Genomic DNA, 22,752 nt, shown 5'->3' on the forward strand with positions numbered 1-22,752 from the left:
GAAGGATGGTTTCTATTCTTCAATTAGAATTTTATGCCTGTGATCTACCCTCCACCCCATCTCTATTTAGTGAAGCAGTTGTAATCTATGTATACCAGCCCTTGTAGCCTCAATCCTATAACTCAACTGTAGAGTCCATAAAGTCAGGCTTATTGAGCACACAGCAATAGCAGCTGGCAGGTGTTTACCAGATATCTATGTTGCAGAATTTTATGGGAGATGAAGAAGGCAAGAATTTGCTGCTGACTTGTCAGAGGCAAATTGCATATGTTGCCCATGAAAATGATCTCTGCTGTACTCCATCTTATAAACTGAGTATACCACTTTGTGATCACAATAATTTGTGTGACAACAAACATCACATGACCACCAGTTATTTTGTATCAGTAAAATCTTATTACATACAGACATTGCTAGAAAATGTTCCCCAATCTGAGGACCTGACTATAAAATTTAATCTCCCAGTGATGACCTTGCCACAAATGTGGCATCACCTGGAGACTTGGGAGCCAGTACGTGGGCTTTTCCTATATACCTACTTCTAATTCATTGTTCTGAACATCAGTTGGGGTGGTGGGTAGAGGGTTGGTCAAGAGGGCTGTTTCTTGTCCTTTCTAAGATCTGATTCAGTTCCCAACCCCATTTTTCTCTGACCTTCCCTTTCCTTTACCTTTTTGTCCCTGTCCTTTTTAACATAAGGTTTTTTCCCCCAGGGGAGTATACTCAAAGCAGGGGTATATCCTAGAAGGGATCTTCAGCTGGTGAAGTTTGAGAACTCATAGGGCCCACCTGCTTAAGTCCCTTCATCACTTGAGGTAAACTTACTGTACAACACCAGTTTGTCTGCTGTTGTCTGTTGGTCCTCTCCATTTTCAGTGAGTTCCTTTGGGTGACTTGGGAGTCCCCCAGTTCATAGGCCCATCAGCCACCCAAAGCTTCCTTCTGCTGCTTCTTACAAAGATGATACTTACGTGGTAAGGGACTCAGATTTGGAAATTCTTGGGGATAATTTATCACCTAGTTTTGTTGTAGATTTTTTTTGTGGGTTTTTGTTTTTTTTCATTTTATTTAAGACTAGTCAAGTGTAGTAGTGAGAAGAGGGAAAAAGTAGAAACAATGAGTTTGATCTGTGACTGAACAATCAATTGAAACAGCTCCCTTCACACCAGCCTTTTTTTTTTTTCTATTTTCTCTCTCTCTCTCTCTTTTTTTTTTTTTTTTTTTTGGAATGGAACCCCTCTGTGTTGCTGCAGCTCATCTCAACCTCCTGGGTTCAAGTGCCTGCCTCAGCCTCCCGAGTAGCTGGGATTACAGGCACGTATCACTGTACCCATTTGCCACTTTAGTTGCTGTTTTTATATGGGGTGGGGGTGATGGTTTGAAAGATTTTAAAAATCATGCCATCAGTATCATATGAGAATTTTCCTAAGTCTTTTAGATGATTGCATGTTGAACATATTTTAATTTACTTCTACATACTTACTCATCATTCACATACCTTCTTTGGTAAAGTGCCTGTTCAAATATTTTGCCCATTTTAAAAGTGGTTTGTATGAGGAAGGATGGCTGACTAGATGCATTTTGTACTTGCCTTCTCCACTGCAAGAAACCAAAATAGTGAGTAAATAATCACACTTTGAATAGATCATCTTAGAGAACACTGGAAGTCAGCAGAAAAGTGACAAGAAACACCTAAGGCAAGGAAGGAGAAGAAAGCAAGGCAGACTGCTTGACCGGGACCAGCTGGGAGCCACTCCCCCATGTAGGGAAAGGGTAAGTGAGAAATCCCCAGTAGACCACATTCTTACCATAATATTCTGCTATCTTAGCCACAAGAGAGCTCTTGAAACCTCCCAGGCCCTGAAACAAACAAAGGCAGCTACCTGAAGAACGTACAGTAGCACAGCTCCAAGGATGGAGCTTGCATTGGGTCCCACTCGCTGCTCCACCAAGCCATAAGCAGCTGCAGCAAGGCACAATTTTGAGAACCCAACCCCCGACAGGCTACCCATTGCCCTGGGGCTCAGCAGCTCCAGGGCTGAGGCACAAATGAAGCAGGGCTGCTGCTGCCAGGGTTGAAGCACAAGTAAGGTGATTGTGCCCCACCCTCCGCAGGGGCAGGGCCACAGCATGACTGTTGCCACCTCACCTGAGCATTCCACCAGGGGCCTTGAGATTGCCCCACCACTGCCTACCATGGCAGGCACCTGCACACAGCATCAGATGGCCTGAGGACAAGTCTGCTCAGATTGGCTTGGCCCCCACCCCATGTCAGAGCATGTAATCTAGGGGCTTAGGGATTGCCAAGCCCAGCCCACCACCATTGGTACCTGAGCACTCCTCTAGGGGGCCTGAGATTGAGCCTACCCAATCTGTTGCTACCACCACAGCTGACACCTACCTGCACATGCTACCTGGGGATCTGGAGACTAGCCCACCCAGGCTATCACGGCCACTATCAATAGCAGCACATACCACCTGGGACCTAGAGATAGAGAGTCATCTCAATACTGCTACTGCCATTGCCTAGAACATGCCAAGTGCCCAGAGGCCTGAGAACATGCTCACCCCCACAGCCCATTGCTGCCACTTCTGGCATTCAGGCAAGCTCAAGAACTGTTCTGGAGGCTCAAGAACTGGCATGCCTGGACTTGCTGACATCAGTGCCACCTTGGGGCCCAAGACAAGCAGGCTCCGCCCACTGGGATCTGAAAACTGGACCATGAGGCATCCAGTCCCCAGCAAAACTTCACCACAGCTTCCATTAATAACTGTACCCTAAGCCATCAAAGAAATCATAAATACTACTGATGCTGCTTACAGCCAAAGAAGTCATACAGAGACTACCCTACTGCATGCACCTAGAATTAAAGTCAATGTGCACGACCCAACCAAAATCATAGATACATCTTCAGGAAAAAGTCCTCCTGTACTAAAGCAAATTCATAAGATTGAAATAAATGACTGTTATACAACGTGCAGATACCAATGTAAGGACACAGGAAACATTGAAAAAAAACAAGATAATATGACAACTTCAAAGACCCTTGTCTCTCACCATATACAAAAATCAACTCAAGATGGATTAAAGACTTGAATGTGATGCCTGAAACTACACAATGGTAACGTGCGTACAACCAGTAGAGAAAACAGTTTGGAGATTTCTCAAAAAAACTAAAAACTACCATATGATTCAGCAATGCAAATACTGGGTATTTATTAAATAAAAGGAAATTTGTTTATCACAGGGATACCTGCATATGCATGTTTATTACAGCCCTATCCATAATAGCAAAGATACAGAATCAACCTAAGTGTTTATCAATGAATGAAGAAAATGTATATATACACAAGTGAATACGATTTGGCCATTAAAAAGCATGAAATCATGTCGTTTACAGCAATATGGATGGAACAACAAACAGGTCATTATGCAAGTGAAATAAATGAAGCACAGAAAGACAAATACTACATGTTCTCATATGTGAGCGCTGAAAAAGTTAATTTCATGGAGGTAGAGAATACAAATGATAAGATACCAGAGGCTAGGAATGATGTATGAGTGTAAGGGGGCTTAAAAAGAGGTTGGGTTACTGGGTATAAACATACAATTAGATAGAAGAAATAAGTTCTAATGTTCAAAAGCAGAGTAGAAATGACTGTAGTTAACAATCATGTATTGTATATTTCAAATTAGCTAGAAGAGATGACTTAAAATGGTCCCAACACACAGAAATGATAAATACTCAAGGTGATGTATACCTTGAATACCCTGACTTGATCACTACATATTGTATGCATGTAACAAATACATGTACCCTACAAATATGTAAAATATTACATATCAATTAAAACAAAAACAAAAAAAGGGTTGTCTTCTTATTGAGATGTTAGTGTTCTTTACATATTTTAATATAAATCCTTTATCACATAGGTTTTTCAAATATTATCTTCCAACCTTTGGTTTCTTTTGATCAACATGATTTATAAAATTCATGTTGTTTCATGAGATATAATTCGTTCATTCTCAGGGTTGTATTATGTTTAATTGTATGAATATATCATACTTTATTTTTTTAAACAAGTTTATTTTTTTAATGAGTTTATTCACTATTTGTGCAAAGAAAAAAGATATGCTGCCACTGCAATTTAACCTCTACTCTGTTTAGTGGCCAGCCTCTTGTCTCTCTCTTCAGCAATAGTAAGTTGGATGCCTTTTCCCTTGGGCAGAGAAATCTAAGGTTTATTGTCATTGCCAATGACAAAAATGTTGGAAAGCCTCATGGCAAAGCTGTTGTCATTGGCATCCTTCACATGCACCACATTGAAAGAACCAGGATATCTTTCCCTGTTGGTTATCACACCAACACAACCAAGGTTGGCTCCACCAATCACCATACACACATTGCCCATGTCGAATTTGATAAAGTTGATTATCTTACCAGTCCCTAAATCAATCTGCACAGTATCGTTCACGCTGGCGAGAGGATCTGGGTAGCGGATGGTTCAAGCATCATGAATCATCAGGTGTGAGATTCCCTTCATCCCCGCTGTAAACTTCCTCACTTTGCACAACTTGTACTTTGCCTCTTCCAATGTGATTCAGAGAGCAACAAAACAGCCCTTCATGTCGTAGACCAGGCAGAAATTCCTACCTGTCTTCTCAACACTGATGATATCCATGAATCCAGCAGGATATGTGATGTTCACTTGAACCTTGCCATCAATTTTGATGAAGTGTTGCATAACTATCTTCTTTACTTCATCTCCAGTCAACACATACTTGAGTCTATTCCTGAGGAAGATGATCAGGGGAAGATAATTCCCTCAGCTTGTGGAGGCCTGTCAATGGACAGTGTGCATATACGCCTGTTAGTTTGTTGAGCATCCAGTGCTTCTTGGGACCCCCAGTAATGGCAAAACCCTGTGATGGAACTCTATTCTTTTCTTGATGGACATTAGGGTAATTTAAAGCTTTTGGCTATGAGAATAGTGTTGCCATTAACATTCTGTCTTTTTTCTTTTTTGAGACAGAGTCTCACTCTGTTGCCCAGGCTGGAGTGCAATGGCTCAATCTCCACTCACTGCATCCTCTGCCCCCCAGGTTCAAACGATTCTCTTGCCTCAGATTCCCAAGTAGCTGGGATTACAGGCAGGTGCCACAATGTCCGGCTATTTTTTTTTTTTTTTGTATTTTTAGAAGAGATGGGGTTTCACCATGTTAGCCACAATAGTTTTGATCTCCTGGCCTCATGTTCCACCCGCCTCAGCCTCCCAAAATGCTGGGATTAACAGGCATCAGCCACCGTGCCTGGTGACATTCTGTGGCTTTTGGTGAACATATATATGCATTTCTGAGATTATGTATGCAATTTTATTTAGAATTGAATTGCTAGGTCATAGAGTATGTGTGTGCTCAGCTTTGATATATACTGCCGAAAGGTTTTCCAAAACTGTAGTACCAGTTTACACTCCCACCAATGATACGTGAAAGTGCCATTGACTGACATTCTACCACCACTTGGTACTTATCTGTCGTTTTCATTTTATCCATTATTGTGGTGTGTTAAGGTATCTCATAGTAGTTACAATTTGTATTTCTTTGATGACTAATAAGATTAGTCATCCTTTAAAATTACCATGATGTAACTTATTTTGTGAAGTGACCATTTATACCTTTTGCCCATTTTTCTATTGGATTGTGTACCATTTCTTATATTGATTTGTAGGCTCTGGTAGCTTTTAGGTTTTATTCTTTATCCTTAATATTCTGAAATGTAATTACAGAATTGCTCTTATTTATTATGAGAGGATAGACCTGAAAGTCATATCTTTTTCCAATTCTGGAAACTTCTCAATATTTCTTTCTTTAAATATTACTTCTCGGCTATTTCTTCCATTCTCCTTTCTCAGAACTCCTACTAAATATATTAATATGCTGGATTTTTTTCCATCTGTTCACCTTTTAGTCAATTCTCTAAAACTTTTTACTGCTTTTCTGTATTTTTAAATTCATCTATCTGCTGCTTTTACTACTGTTGTCCAGTCTTAAATGAATTCAATCTTTTTATATATATATTTTTAAATTCTTTATTAATTTTTAAAGATTTCAGTGACCACTTAAAAATAATTTCTAACACTTTTAATTGTTTCTTTTCCATATTCACTTATTTTATTTCTGCCTGTTTTCACCTTAGCTTTTGTTGTTCTTTTAAAATGCAAGTTGATCTTCAGTATATCTCTTTGACCATTCAAACATTTGAAATCTTTGTCAGCCTGTTTCAGAAAATTAATTTTTTATTTTAATGTTTACTTTTTGTGAGTATGTATTAGGTGTGTATATTTATGGTGTACATGAGAATTTTTAATACAGGCATGCAATGTGTAATAAATGCATCATGTAGAATGGGGTGTTCATCCCTTCAAGCATTTATCCTTTGTGTTACAAGCAATCCAGTTATGCTCTTTTAGTTATTTTTTATGTACAATTAAATTATTATTAACTATAGTCACCTTGCTTTGCTATCAAATATGGTCTCTTTATGTTCTTGACCCCTTTGTCGAAAATGAGTTCACTGTAGGTGTATGGGTTCTCTATTCTGTTCCATTGCTCTATGTCTGTTTTTATGCCAGTACCATGCCATTTGAGTTACTATAGCTCTGTAGTGTAATTTGAAATCAGATAATGGGATTCCTCCAGTTTTCTTCTTTTTGCTTAGGAAAGCTTTTGCCATTCTGGATCTTTTGTGGTTCCCCATAAATTTTAGGATTTATACTAATGTCATTGGTGTTTTGATAGGGATTGCATTGAATCTGTGGATTGCTTTGAATAGTGTTGATATTTTAACAATATTGATTCTTCCAATCCATTAATATGAAACATCTTTTCATTTTTGGTGTTCCTCTTTAATTTCTTTCATCAGTGTTTCAGAGTTTTCCATATAGAGATCTTACACTTCTTTGGTTATTTCCCAGGTATTTAATTCTATTCGTGGCTATTGTAAATGGGATTACTTTTTACTTCATTTTCAGATTGTTCACTGTAGGCATATAGAAATGCTACTGATTTTCGTGTATTGATTTTGTATCCTGCAACTTCACTGAATTTGTTTATCAGTTCTAATCTTTTTTAGTGGAGTCTTTAGGTTTTTTTCAAATGTAAGATTATATCATCTGCAAACAAGGATAATTCGACTTCTTCCTTTCCAATTTGGATGGCCTTACATTTTCCTCTTGTCTGATTGTTCTAGTTAGGAATTTTAGTACTTCATGAAATAACAGTGGTGAAAGTGGGCATCCTTGTGGTGTTCCAGATCTTAGAGAACTGCCTTTCAATCTTTTTCCATTCAGCCACTCATGTCATTTAACTGGAGAGTTTAGTTCATTTACATTCAATGTTATTATTGATAAGTAAGGACTTATTCCTGCCATTTTGTTATTTGTTTTCTGGTTGTTCTGATCTTTTCTTCCTTCTTCCTTTCCTTTTTGTCTTCCTTTCAGTGAAAGTGATTTTCTCTGGTGACATGATTTTAGTTTCTTGCCTTTTACTTTTTGTATATCCATTGCGTATTTTTTGATTCGAGGTTACCATGAGGCTTGCAAATACTCTTATAACCCATTATTTTTAGCTGATACTGTTTGCATAAACAAATAGACAAGCTGTAAGAAAACTAATAAAACTCTATGTTATGCCTTAACTTCATCCCCCTGCTTTTTAACTTTCTGTTGTTTCTATTTATATGTTATTGTACTACTGATATCTTGAAAAGTTATTATTATTTTTGATTGGTTCATTGTTTAGTCTTTCTACTTAAGAGTAGTTTACACACCACAGTTACAGTATCATAATATTATGTATTCTGTGTTTTTCTGTGTACTTACTATTACTAGTGAGTTTTATTCCTTCAGGTGATTGTTGCTTATTAACATCGTTTTATTTCTGATTGAAGTACTCCCTTTAGCATTTCTAGCAGGACAGGTCTGGTGTTGATGAAATCCCTCAGCTTTTGTTTATCTGTAAAAGTCTTCTTTATCCTTCATGTTTGAAGGATATTTTCACCAAATATACTATTCTAGGGTAAAAGTTTTTTCTTCAGCATTTTAATATGTCATGCGACTCTCTCTTGGCCTGTAAGGTTTACCCCTGAACCTACTGCTGCCAGATGCATTGGAGCTCTGTTGCATTAGATTGTTGCAAAAGTAATTGTGGTTTTAACCATTACTTTTAATGACAAAAACCTCAATTACTTTTGTGACAACCAAACATTTTGTTTCTTTTCCCTTGCTGCTTTTAGGATACATTAGCCTTCATTTTGGAGTGTTTGATTATTAAATGCCTTGAGGTAGTCTTTGGGCTAAATCTGTTTGGTGTTCTGTAACCTGCTTTTTTTTGGATATTGTTACCTTTCTCTAGGTTTGGGAAGTTTCTGTGATTACTCCTTTGAGTAAACTTCTTACCCTTTTCTCTTTCTCTACCTCCTCGTTAATGCCAATAACTCTTAGCTTTGTCCTGTTGGGACTATTTTCTAAATCCTGTAGATGTGCTTCATTTTTGAAAAATTCTTTTTTCTTTTATCTACTCTGTGTATTTTCAAATAGCTCATTTTCAAGCTCACTAAATCTTCCTTCTGATTGATTAATTCTGCTACTAAAAGACTCCTGCATTCCTTGGTATGCCAATTGCATTTTTCATCTCAAGAATTTCTGCTAGATTCTTTTTTTAAATAAATATATTATAATTTATTATTGTCATTATTCATTTTGATACACAAATTGTTTCAAGTTTAACAAGAGAAACCTCTCAAGCCAGTTCCTCTATCTTTGTCTTTGAGTATTTTTTTATTGTATTTTAGGTTTTGGGGTACATGTGAAGCACATGCAAGATTGTTGCATAGGTATACACATGGCAGTGTGATTTGCTGCCTTCCTCCCGATCACCTGTATCTGGCATTTCTCCCCATGCTATCTCTCCTCAACTCCCTACCCCCTGCTGTCCCTCCCCTATTTCCCCTCGACAGACCCCAGTGTGTGATGCTTCCCTCCCTGTGTCCATGTGTTCTCATTGTTCAACACTCATCTATGAGTGAGGACATGTGGTGTTTCATTTTCTGTTCTTGTGTCAGTTTGCTGAGAATGATGGTTTCCAGGTTCATCCATGTCCCTACAAAGGACACGAACTTACGTTTTTTATGGCTGTATAGTATTCCATGGTGTTTATGTGCCACATTTTCCCTGTTCAGTCTGTCATCAATGGGCATTTGGGTTGGTTCCAGGTCTTTGCTATGGTAAACAGTGCTGCAATAAGCATTTGTTTGCATGTGTCCTTATAGTAGAATGATTTATAATCTTATGAATATATACCCAGTAATGAGATTGCTGGGTCAAATGGAATTTCTATTTCTAGGTCCTTGAGGAATCACCACATTGTCTTCCACAATGGTTGAACTAATTTACAGTCCCACCAACAGTGTAAAAGTGTTCCTGTTTCTCCATATCCTCTCCAGCATCTGTTGTGTACAGATTTTTTAATGATCACCATTCTAACTGGTGTGAGATGGTATCTCAATGTAGTTTTAATTTGCATTTCTCTAATGACCAGTGATGATGAGCATTTTTTCATGTTTGTTGGCCTCATGTATGTCTTCTGTTGTAAAGTGTCTGTTCATATCCTTCGCCCACTTTTGAATGGGCTTGTTTGTTTTTTTCTTGTAAATCTGTTTTAGTTCTTTGTATATTCTAGATATCAGCCCTTTGTCAGTTGGGTAGATTGCAAAATTTTTTCCCATTCTGTTGGTTGCCAATTCACTCTAATGATTGTTTCTTTTGCTGTGCAGAAGCTGTGGAGTTTGATTAGGTCCCATTTGTCTATTTTGGCTTTTGTTGCCAATGCTTTTGGTGTTTTGGTCATGAAGCCCTTGCGTATGCCTATGTCCTGAATGGTTTTGCCTAGACTTTCTTCTAGGATTTTTATGGCGTTAGGTCTTAAGTTTGTCTTTAATCCATCTGGAGTTAATTTTAGTCTAAGGTGTCAGGAAGGGGTCCAGTTTCTGCCTTCTGCACATGGCTAGCCAGTTTTCCCAACACCATTTATTAAACAGGGAATCCTTTCCCCATTGCTTGTTTTTGTCTGGTTTGTCAAAGATCAGATGGTTGTAGATGTGTGGGGTTGCCTCCGAGGCCTCTGTTCTGTTCCTTTGGTCTATATCTCTGTTTTGGTACCAGTACAATGCTGTTTTGATTACTGTAGCCTTGTAATATAGTTTGAAGTCCGGTAATGTGATGCCTCCCGCTTTGTTCTTTTTGCTTAGAATTGACTTGGCTATGGCAGGCTCTCTTTTGGTTCCATATGAAGTTTAAGGTGGTTTTTTCCAGTTCTGTGATGAAGGCCATTGGTAGCTTGATGGGGATAGCGTTGAATCTGTAAATTACTTTGGGCAGTATGGCCATTTTCACGATATTGATTCTTTCTAACCATGAGCCTGGAATGTTTCTCCATCTGTTTATGTCCTCTCTTATGTCATTGAGCAGTGGTTTGTAGTTCTCTTCAAAGAGGTTCTTTATGATGTTCCTTGTTAGTTGTATTCCTAGGTATTTTATTCTCTTTGTAGCAATTGTGAATGGCAGTTCGTTCTTGATTTGGCTCTCTTTAAGTCTGTTATTGGTGTATAGGAATGCTTGTGATTTTTGCACACTGATTTTTTTATCCTGAGACTTTGCTGAAGTTACTTATCAGTTTCAGGAGATTTTGGGCTGAGAAGATGGGGTCTTTTAAATATACAATCATGTCATCTGCAAATAGAGACAATTTCACTTCCTCCTTTCCTATTTGAATACCCTTTATTTCTTTTTCTTGCCTGATTGCTCTGGCTAGAACTTCCAATACTGTATTGAATAGGAGTGATGAGAGAGTGCATCATTGTCTAGTGCCAGATTTCAAAGGGAATGCTTCCAGTCTTTGCCTATTCAGTATGATATTGGCTGTTGGTTTGTCACAAATAGCTTTTATTATTTTGAGATACATTCCATCAATACCTAGTTTATTGAGAGTTTTTAGCATAAAGGGCTGTTGAATTTTGTCAAAGGCCTTCTCTGCATCAATTCAGATAATCATGTGGTTTTTGTTTTTGGTTCTGTTTATGTGGTGAATTACATTTATAGACTTGCCTATGATGAACACTAGATTCTTTTTAATTATTTTAATCTCTTTGTTAAGTTTGTCTGATAGAATTCTGGATTCCTTCTCTGTGTTCTTTTGAATTTCTTTGAGTCTCCTCAAAGCAACTATTTTTGAATTATTTATCCAAAAGTTCACATATCTTTGTTTTTCCAGGATTTGTCCTGCTGGATTATTTATAGTTCATTTGGTGAGGTCATGTTTTCCTGGATTGTTTTGATAGTTAAAAATGTTCTTCAGTGTCTGGGCATTGAAGAAATAGGTATTTATTGTAGTCTTTACAATCTGGGCTTGCTTGTACCCATCCTTGTTGGGAAAGCTTTTCAGTTATTTGAAAGGACTTTGGTGTTGTGATGTAAGCTGTGTCTGCTGTAGAGAACCGTTCAAGCCCAGTAATGCTGTGGTTCTTGCAGACGTGTAGATGTACCACCTTTATGGTCTTGGCCAGTGCCCGGGAGAATTCTCTGGATTATAGGCAGAGACACTTGTTCTCTTCCGTTACTTTCTCCCAAATAAACAGAGTCTCTTTCTTTTTGTTCTGAGCCACCTGAAACTGGGAGTGGAGTGACATAAGTAACCCTGTGGCTACCATGATTATGACTGCTGGGTCAGACTTGAAGCCAGCACAGCACTGTGTCTTACCCAAGGCCCGCTATAACCACTCCCTGGCTACTGCCTATGCTCACTCAAGGTCTTGGGGCTCTACAATCAGCAGGTGGCAAAGCAAACCAGGCCTGTGTTCTTTCCTTCTTCGTGACAAGTCCCCCCACACCCTGGGTGGGTCCAGAGGTGCCATTGGCAGCCAGGAACTAGCATCAAAAACCTTTTAAGTCAACCCTGTTCAGCACCGTGCAGCCACTGCAGGGGGCTGTGGGATGGGTTACATTAGTGACTCAAGAGTGGTTTTTTCTACCTGTTCAGTGCCTCTTTCAGCAGCAATGCAAAGTGAAAACCAGGTACTGTGAGTGCTTACCTAATATTTGGTTCTTCTGAAGGTGCTTTTATGGGTGTAGATAGTTGTTAAATTGGTCTCCTTGGTGGGGAACAGGGTGCAATTGGTGGAGTCTTCTATTCTGCCATCTTGCTCTGCCTCCTCCTGGTAATCCATAAAATTAATTTTAATTTCATCCTGAATGAATTCAGTTTCTCATTGTTGATTTTATTTTTTTCTTAGCATGTGATTTATTTTTGTTTGGAATATCTTTGTCATGCCTCCTTATGGTAGAAGTTGTCTTCTTTTTCTCACTTTCTTCTTTCTCCTTTTTTCAATCTTCCTATCCTCACCTATTACCTGTCTAGTGGTTTTACAGTTGCCACAACCTAGATGCCTATCCTAAAGCATGTCTTATCAGGACATTTGAGGGTCTCCTGTATCATCAGGCCATTCCTAGTCACTGGCTTTGTCCTAATTCTTGAGGCCAATTGCTCCTTCCCCTGACTCCTAATACCTTCTGCTTTCTGTTAAGCCAGAGTTCCTGGAGGTGGTCAGGAATCAGTTCTTTTTCATACTTTGAGTCACCAAGCCATGGTTTCAAGGAGTACATCATTAATTTCCCATTTTATTTGGGAAATTCTTAGTCCCCATTAAATTTCAGAAGTCATAAGTCCAGCCTCCTCTGCCTACATCCCGGCTAGGAAAACCAGCCCCTCTTGCTTCTTTATGTTACTCTTTGTTTCTGGCGTATGGAGTATATAGCCCATTTTTAATGTCCTCTGTCTTTAATTTTTGATTTTAATATTTTATTATGACTATTTGAGCAGAGAGGGTATGTGAAATTGTGGACTTATTGAGTAATTTTGACTAGAAATCAAATTATGCATCTTAAATTTTTGTACCTATTTACAAATATGGGCCAAGTTATAGAATTTCTCTGAGCCTAAATATATCTAAAACAAGGCTATTTGACCAAGGCCCTTACAGTCCATTCTAACTGTAAATTCTGTAGGTTTATGTAACCTACAACCTATGACTATATTCAGGTTTACTCAAATAATTTGTAGTGTAGAGACTTGGAACCCATGTTTTCAGCTTTCTGATACAAGGGCTGGTTCTGCCATACCTCATAACTGTCCTCACTGTGAACACAGAAAGAATCAAGAAATTCAATCCATGGCAAGCCACATCTGCCCATTTTATTCCTCCAAGTAGAAAGCTGGAGATTTCTCTAATGTTTCTTGCAGGCAGAGCTAACTCTTACACCACTTTCTGGAATTCCAAACACAAGATTGGATAAGGAAAAATAAAACCCGTTGGACAGAAAAATTAATTCTATGCAAACAGCAAAAGGCAGGAAGCTTTTTAGCACAGATATTATCTGAAAACTGGAACAATAAATGATCAGTGCAAACATGCCTGATGCAGAACTGGAAAAGGTGAGCATTAGGGGATGGTTCTTGGATCATAATAAACAGTTGCAATTACTGTTAGCAGTGGCAGAGATCTGAGTTACCCCAGGTTACTGGTGGCAAATCTGTATGCATCTGCAGCAACTTCCGTTCTTGCCTCCTCAGAAGAAAGAATTCAACTGAGGGGCATAAAGTGGAAAAAGAGACCTAGGCAAGTTTCAGAGCAGGAATGGAAGTTTATTTAAAAGAACTTAGACTAGGAAAGAAAGGAACGTTCACTTGGAAGAGATCCAAGAGGGCACATGAAGGTTAGAGAGAGAAAGTCAAATGCGCCCTTTAACCAGGATCCTGGGACTTTTATAGAATCGCCTCTTTCCAATGATTCTTCTTTTAGGGTGGCTACCTGCCCACATGTGCAGAGCCTTCCTTGCCTTTGGGGACTGAGAACACACAATGTGTTTAGAAAGTTGTACATATGCCCATCTGAGATTTTCTTCCTTTTTCTGGTGGAGTGTGCCTGAAAGATCATACTTTGCCATTTTTGTCTCTTAAGCTCCATGCCCAGGAAATTTCTTCTCCCTAGAGGCTGCCTTGAATTAATTAACACTTTCATGTTAACGGGTGTGGACCATCAGGAAATGGCCTCTCCCTGGCACTGGCTGCCAATTTATCCCTTTTAGAGAAGCAATGCAATAATTGCCAAACTATCACCCAACATTTCTAGTGGGTGGTGGGGACAGTCCTCTCCTGTCTTGCTCATGCCTAACTACCTATAACATTACCACATCATGAAAGCAGGACCTGGGGGGAAAAAAACCTGTTGTATTTTATTAACTAATTAAACCAATGAACGAGGTGATTTTTTTTTATTATTATACTCTTAAGTTCTGGGATACATGTGCAGAACATGCAGGTTTGTTACATAGGAACACATATGCCATGGTGGTTTGCTGCACCCATCAACCTGTCATTTACATTGGGTATTTCTCCCAATGCCATCCCTTCCCTTACCCCCACCCTCCAAAAAGGCCCCAGTGTGTTATGTTCCCCTCCCTCTGTACATATGTTCTTGTTATTGAACTCCCACTTATGAGTGAGAACATGCAGTAGTTGGTTTTCTGTTCCTGTGTTAGTTTGCTGAGACTGATGGTTTCCAGCTTCATCCATATCCCCACAAAGGACATGAACTCATCCTTTTTTATGTCTGCATAGTATTCCAAAGTATATATGTGCCACATTTTCTTTATCCAGTCTATCATTGATGGGCATTTGGGTTGGTTCCAAGTCTTTGCTATTGTGAATAGTGCTGCAATAAATATACATGTTCATATATCTTTATAGTAGAATGATTTGTAATCCTTTGGGTATATACCCAATAATAAAATTGCTGGGTCAAATGGTATTTCTAGTTCTAGATCCTTGAAGAATTGCCACTCTGTCTTCCACAATGGTTGAACTAATTTACACTCCCACTAACAGTGTAAAAGTGTACCTATTTCTTCATATCCTCTCCAGCATCCATTGTTTCCTGACTTTTTAATGATTGCCATTCTAACTGGCATAAGATGGTATCTGATTGTGGTTTTGATTTGCATTCCTCTAATGACCAGTGATGGTGAGTTTTTTTCATATGTTTGTTGGCTGCATAAATGTCTTCTTTTGAAAAGTGTCTGTTAATAGCCTTCACCCATTTTTGATGGGGTTGTTAGTTTTTTTCATGTAAATTTCTTTAAGTTCCTTGTCGATTCTGGATATTAGCCCTTTGTGAAATGGATAGACTGCAAAAATTTTTCTCCCATTCTCTAGGTTGCATGTTCACTCTGAAATAGTTTTGTTGTTGTTGTTGTTGTTGTTGTTGTTGTTTTGTTTTGTTTTTCCTGTGCAGAAGCTCTTTAGTTTAATTAGATCCCATTTGTCAATTTTGGCTTTTGTTGCAATTGCTTTTGGTGTTTTAGTCATGAAGTCTTTGCCCATGCCTATGTCCTGAATGGTATTGCCTAGGTTTTCTTCTAGGGTTTTTATGGTTTTAGGTCTTGCATTTAAATCTTTAATCTATCTTGAGTTAATTTTTGTATAAGGTGTAAGGAAGGGATCCAGTTTCAGTTTTCTGCATATGGCTAGCCAGTTTTCCCAACACCATTTATTAAATAGGGAATCCTTTCCCCATTGCTTGGTTTTGTCAGGTTTGTGATAGATCAGATGGTTGTAGATGTATTGTGCTATTTCTGAGGCCTCTGTTCTGTTCCATTGGTTTATATATCTGTTTGGGTACCAGTACCATTCTGTTTTGGTTACTATGGCCTTGTAGTATAGTTTGAAGTCAGGTAGTGTGATGCCTCTAGCTTTGTTCTTTTTGCTTAGAATTGTCTTGACTATGTGGGCTCTTTTTTGGTTCCATACGAAATTTAAAGTAGTTTTTTTTTCTAATTCTGTGAAGACAGTCAATGGTAGTTTGATGGGAGTAGCATTGAATATATAAATTACTTTGGGCAGTGTGGCCATTTTCATGATATTGATTCTTCGTATCCATGAGCATGGAATGTTTTTCCATTTGTGTGTGTCCTCTCATGTCTTTGAGCAGTGCTTTGTAGTTATCCTTGAAGAGGTCTTTCACATCCCTTGTAAGTTGTATTTCTTGGTATTTTATATTCTTTGTGGCAATTAGGAATGAGAGTTTACTCATGATTTGACTCTCTGTCTATTATTGGTGTATAGGAATGCTTGTGATTTTTGCACATTGATTTTGTATCCTGAGACTTTGCTGAAGTTGCTTATCAGCTTAAGGAGATTTCAGGCTGAGACAATGGAATTTTCTAAATATACATACAATCATGTCATCTACAAACAGATAATTTGACTTCCTCTTTTCCTATTCGAATACCCTTAATTTCTATCTCTTGCCTGACTGCCCTGGCCAGAACTTTGAATACTATGTTGAATAAAAGTGGTGAGAGAGGGCATTTTTGTCTTGTGCTAGTTTTCAAAGGGAATGCTTACAACTTTTGCCCATTCATTCTGATATTGGCTGTGGGTTTGTCATAAATAACTTTTATTATTTTGAGATATGTTCCATCAATACCTAGTTTTTTAAGAGTTTTTAGCATGAAGGGGTGTTGAATTTTATCAAAGGCCTTTTCTGCATCTATTGAGATAATCAAGGAGATAATTTTTTAAAGCCACAAAACATGAAACTTTCAAAAAACTGATGGCAACATTTTTTTTCAGCCAGTTAAAGAAATCTAGGCTCTCATTTTGATACACTAGCAGCTAGCTTATTGCATTCCTTAAAATACCAATTCATAAGCAATAGAAAGGCTCTGTTGAGTTTAAGAACAAAACAAAACAAGAGCACTAGCTCTGGGTCTTGTGTGACCTCTGCAACTAGGTAGCTATGTCACTTGAAGAGGGTAGCTTACCTTCTTTTTATCTCATCATTTTTTCTCATATGCAAAATAAATACAGTTCTAGACAACTGGAACTATCTATATGTTAGTAATAGAACAAGCATCAAAATGCTGTATAATGAGGTCTGGAGTTTTGTTCCTAAGATCCTGGTTAATTGAATTAGTGCTATTTCAAAACCTGAGAATAAAAATATAAGCATTTTAATATAAGCTGATTTAATTTATAAAGATTATCAGGGATGGGCAAATGGGAATTTAAAGGAACAGCTCACAAAATCAAGCCCTACTATGAATTAGAAGACTCTGTGAGCTCTCTCTTCACTGAATATCTGGCTTCATTCTGAGACCTGTGTTGGCATAACTATCTGAATTGATCTAAGCAGCTTCCAGTGGGGCATCTTTTTTCTGTAGCACTTGGCCTTTACTGTGGCTCGAGATACTGAGTTGATTATTACTGCTTTTGTCTAATGCTACGTTAAAATTTTCCTGCTTGTGCTGTAAGTCATGCAAATCATTTCCCAACACAAATACAGGCTATCTACCTGAATCTCTTCTGTCTTGTGCCAATCATTTTTTCCCTAATTGAGATCAGCTGCTAATTTTCTATTTTGGACCACATGACAGCCCTGTGACAGATTGTGGAGTTTGTAATTGATAGGGACAGAGGCAGGGAAATTCTGGGCAGAAGAAGGTCACCCTCAATCCTGGAACCGTGTCCCAAAGTGAGAACATGCATTTCTGTTTTCCTGTGTGAATGTTGCCTTTTCCAAAACCACTCATGGCCCACCCCACTGCCATCCTACACCCATAAAAACCCAGATTCCACTGACTGAGAGAGCAGAGAAGAGGAGAAACAGCTCGATGTCAGATACTACAGTTCGATCTTGGAGACAGGCAACTTGACTTCAGTGGGGCGGCTTGACCATTGCTTCAGAGAGGAGTCTGGCCAGGGATAGCCAGACTCTGGAGGAAGATCACTTTCATGCTCCATCCCCTTTCCAGCTGCCCTTTCCATTGAGAGCAACTTTCATCAGCAACAAAATCTTCCACATTTACCACCCTTCAGTTCATTCATGTGACCTGATTTTTCCTGGACACCAAACAAGAGCTTGGGTGCCATGGGTGTGAATGCTGAAGGCTGTCATTGAACTTCTGTCCTCGCTGGCAGAGAGCAACCACCTCATGCAAAAAGTCAGAGGATCCACTGAGCTGAGCTGTTTTAACACTTAAGCTGTTCACAAATAGCAAAGCTAAAAGAGCATTGTAACACATGCCCTCTGGGGCTTTGGGAGTCATGGGTACTCCCCTCTAGATGCTTTTCCAGGGCCTACATGGAGTTTTGCTCCTGCTGGTGGCCAAAAGCACTCACCCCACCTCCTGCATCCACTCACCTGTATGCTTCTTCCTGTGAGGGGTTCAGTGCAACAGTGGAGTGAGTGGAGTTTGCTCTAACTGGCACACAAATAGCCAGTTAGCCCCAGCACCCACACTCCAGTTCCTGCCCGCGAAGAGGGCAGGGGAAATTTCCGGCTTTATAATGACTTGGAACGAGGGACAGGGGCTGAGGATTTTGTTCCTTGAGTCAAAAATCTAGACTGGTCTTGTGAGAGCATTACTCCCTTGGGTCAGAGCATCCTGACCCTAGCGGTGACAAAACTGAAACCAGGGAGAACACATCCTCTCTTGATGCCCTCTTTTGCTGTCTGTGGATGCTTAAACTTCCCTTTTGCTCCCTCTTCTCCTCGCTTTGACACCCTGCCTTAGGGTGGGTCAGGGTCAAAGACAAAGGCATTAACATGAAGATAGATGGAGTTAAGCTCTGACTGAGTAGGGGGCGGGTTTGAGGTGCAAGAAGTCAAGGACTTGAATCCTCTTTGTGCTTGTAATGAATTTACTGCAATTGGGGTCACCCTTGGCGTTTCAGCATTTATAGCTAGTGCCTAGCACATAAGAACTCAATAAAATATAGTTGGTCCTCTATATCTCTGGGTTCTGCATCTGTGTGTTCAACCAATGCAAATTGAAAATATTTTTTATGTATGCATTTAGGCCAAGCACAGTAGCTCACACCTGTAATCCCAACAGTTTGAGAGCTGGAGGCAGGAAGATCGCTTGAGCTCAGGGGTTTGAGACCAGTCTGATTAACATAGCAAGACCTTGTCTCTAGTAAAAATTAAATTTAAAGAAATTAGCCAGACACGGTGATGGATACCTTTAGTCCAGCTGCTCAGAAGCCTGAGGGAGAATTGCTTGAGCTGGGGAGATAAAGGCTGCAGTTAGCTGTAATCGTGTCACTGCACTCCGGCCTGGGCGATGGGGTGAGACCCCATCTCAAAAAAAAAAAATGCATTTATACTGAACATGTACAGACTTTGATTTCTTGTCATTGTTACCTAAACTATATTAGTATAACAATATTTTCATAGCATTTACCTTGTATTATGTATTATAAGTAATCTAGAGATGATTTAAAGGATATGGGAGGATGTACATAGGTTATATACAAATACGGCAGCATCTTATATCAGAGACTTGAGCATTGGGATTTTGTTAGCCATGGGAGATCCTGAAAACAATCCCTCATGTATGAAGGGACAATATGTGTGCTGAATGACTCGAAGGAACTGAAGTTCTGAGCCTGGTAGGGTGGTTGCTCCCAGCTCTGTCTTCTGGCTTTTTCTCTCCCTCTGGTGGGTGTATCCAGGCCAGTAGTCCAAAGGCTCTCACTCATCTCCTGAAAACGCCTACACCAGTGGGGCTGTAGGTGAGACACGCCTGCTCTCTAGGTCATGTCACTCCTTTGCTAACTTTCTAGTTATTTCTGGAGTCCCTTTTTCTTACCGTGAGAATATTCAGATCCAGAGAACCAGGATGTGGGCTTTAGGTGGAAGGGGCTGGAAGAACTGCTTTGTTCCTATGTCGTAGGCCTGCCCTAAGCCATGTGAAAGGAATCTTCCGCAAGGTCCTGTCCAGCTCACCACGTTTTGTGCGGGAGTTCAGGTCAAAGTCTTATCACATTTATATTCTTGGCTTTGGCCTTTGTGCTGTTGTTTTTGTTTCTCTCAAAGCAGGAAGGGAAGGAAAAAAGGAGAGAGGCATTTGAAATCCCAAGTCCCTGCTATCTCTCCCTCTCTATGTAAATCTCTGCTTCTTTATACTATGACTTGCTTATTCATGGAAATCTGTCTGAGGGAAGGCTGTGGTCAGAAGCTGGAAAATTGTCTACCTGCATGCCAGTTTACTGTCCCATTCATTTCAGTTGCGCTGGCAGGCAAGAAAGAATAGCAGGAGAAGCTAACAGATCATGTGCTTATTTAGTATGCTTGGCCCTGGTCTACGTCTTTCACTTACAGTCTCTTAGATCCTTGCAGTAACCTCAGGTTACTGGGGTTACCTGCGACCCAGTGTCGTGGTCAGTACTGTTATGAATTCTATTTACAGATGAGGAAATGAGGCTCAGCAAGAAGTACCTTGCCCAAAGTCAGAATTGACCAAGTTCTAGGAAACAAAGTTGAGCAATCTGACTCTGGAGCCAGCATTCCTACCTATTATGTTTGTCTCCGTCCTCCTCACACGCATACTGAGGAAAAGCCAACAGCTGCTTACTGTGGCCCAACACTACTGCTACACACAAGGAATTTGCTCCTGAGGGTGGAGGGAAGTGCATCTGCCTTGAAGAACACCACCCACAGGAGAGGGCTGCGATTCTACCATCAGCTTTCATTTTGACTGAAAGCTTGTTCACTTTGCCATCAAGTGACACACCAAACTGCATCAGCCATTTTTTCAGCATGAAAGAATAAATTCAATATTTTCCTGGGTGGATTGTTTATCTTTTTGTACTTCTGCCTAGAAAGTTGCCATTTGGGCTTAATTGTGATTTGTCTTCATGGAATTATCTATATCTGAGTTTCCCAGTATGTCAGTCATTTCTAAAACATTTACTGACCATTGTAAATAGTGACCTTTTATAGCATTTATATATCATTTGGAAAGGATCTATTGACCCAATAGTTATTTTAATCTAAAAAGTTTTAGCAAGAGAGCTGAAGAAAGTGAACATGGTAGGACAACTCAAAGCCAGAGGGAATAGTGTATTTCTGTTCTCAGTGAAATCATGGTTTGCTGGCAGTCAGAATGAATTTCAGGCCAGAATGATGAATGGGTCAGCCAAAGGACAAGAATACCATGTTTCTTTTCAGTAATTTAATTGGGTGCCCTTGGAAATCACTAGGGTCTATCTGCAAGGGAGGAAAGACATAGAGAAGCACTGTATTTGCCAGAATTGTAATGAACTTTTAGATGACCTTTTTTTAAAAAAAAAAGTCTCTATAGTGTATGCAAGGAAACACTTTAAGGAATAACATCCTTGTATCCCAAACACATCTTTAGCATATAAAATGACCTTATTTTTCATACAAATTTGGCTTCTCAAAATAAGTTTTTAACCTTGCTGAGCTAGAAAATGAAGGCTTAAATTTTCTTCACATTTCCCTCATTCTCAGATGCTTCATTCAAGATAATTGGGCAATAAAACAAGTTATAACTATGTCAAAGGTCACAGCAAACTGAGATAAAGAAAATAATTCATAGGGAGTTTACAAGTTAAATATTCTGGCTGCATCCATGTTACTGCAAAAGACATATTGTTTTCCATTTTTATGGCTGTGTAGTATTCCATGGTATACACATACCACAGTTTCTTTATATAATCCACTATTGATGGGCAACATGTCTTTGCAATTGTGAATAGTACTGAAATGAACATATGAGTTCTCATGTCTTTTGGGTAGAATTATTTATTTTTGGAATACATAGCCAGTATGGGATTGCTGGGTTAAATGGTAGTTCTAAGTGCTTTAAGAAATGTCCAAACTGTTTTCCATTGTGGCTGAAATAATTTACACTCCCACCAACAGTGTATAAAGCATTCTCTTTTCACTGCAGCCTTTTCAGCATCTTTTGTTTTTGACTTTTTCATATTAGCCATTCTGATTGGTGTGAGATGGTATCTCATTGTGGTTTTGATTTGTGCAACAAATAACTTTTTAAGTCTAAATATGTCCCAAATATTGCACAGGACATACTTAATAAGTTGAGCGGACTGTAACGCAGCAAATTATTGGTATGATCAGCAGTTTTTATGCTGGAGAAGTGCTGGCTTGGAAGGAATGGGAGTTTTGAAACAAAAGAATAAACTTACAAAGTATGCAGATGTGGATGTACATATGTGTGTGGGGGAATGATAGGAAAAGTGAAGAAAATTATTTAATATTAGAAATCCTGAAGCTTATCAGGATTGATTAACATATTCTCTTGAAAAGAATTTTCATGAGGTTGGTTAACAACATACAAATTCAACTTTGTAAGAACCAATTGCTTAAAGCCTGTACCAACAGGATGTGAGTTTTGGTACTGTCTTAGTCCATTTTCTGTTTACATCAGAATACCTGAAATGGAACAATTCATAAGAAATGAAATTTATTTCTTACAGTTCTGGAGGCTGGGAAGTCCAAGGTTAAGGGGGTGCAACCAATGACAGCCTTCTCTTCTTGCTGTTAGGGATCTTCTGCAGAATCCAGAGGAGACACAGGACATCACATGGCTAGGGAACGAAAACCCTGGCTAGCTCAGGGTTTTCTTCCTCTGCTTATAAAGCCATTAGTCTCATGTTCGTGATAACCCATTAACCCACTAACTCATTAAGTATGAATAGATTAATGGATTAGTGGATTCTTGGGTTATTATAGATTAATCCATTCATGAGGGCAGAGCCCTCATGACCCAATCACCTCTTTTTTTTTTTTTTTTTTTTTTTTTTTTTTTTTT

The 22,752-nt window shown here is 39.1% G+C and overlaps 1 protein-coding gene and 1 pseudogene across 4 annotated transcripts in view; one reads left to right on the top strand and one right to left on the bottom strand.

The window, feature by feature from the left end:
- Positions 1-22,752, top strand: part of PAPSS2 (3'-phosphoadenosine 5'-phosphosulfate synthase 2) — a 254,574-nt gene that overhangs the window by 53,869 nt on the left and 177,953 nt on the right. Inside the window, exon 5 of one of the 4 annotated variants that reach the window (XM_003922440.4) lies at positions 1-22,740. This exon is cut by the window's left edge and continues 12,694 nt beyond it. The exons of the other annotated variants lie outside the window; for them this stretch is intronic. The gene's annotated coding sequence lies outside the window, so the exon portion shown is untranslated. Of the gene's footprint in view, positions 22,741-22,752 lie in introns of those variants that run through there. 4 annotated transcript variants of the gene reach the window in all.
- Positions 4,150-4,891, bottom strand: LOC120362508 (small ribosomal subunit protein eS4-like; annotated as a pseudogene).

The sequence above is a fragment of the Saimiri boliviensis genome, chromosome 12 (assembly GCF_048565385.1).
Source record: "Saimiri boliviensis isolate mSaiBol1 chromosome 12, mSaiBol1.pri, whole genome shotgun sequence".
In the NCBI taxonomy this organism is placed as follows: Eukaryota; Metazoa; Chordata; class Mammalia; order Primates; family Cebidae; genus Saimiri; species Saimiri boliviensis.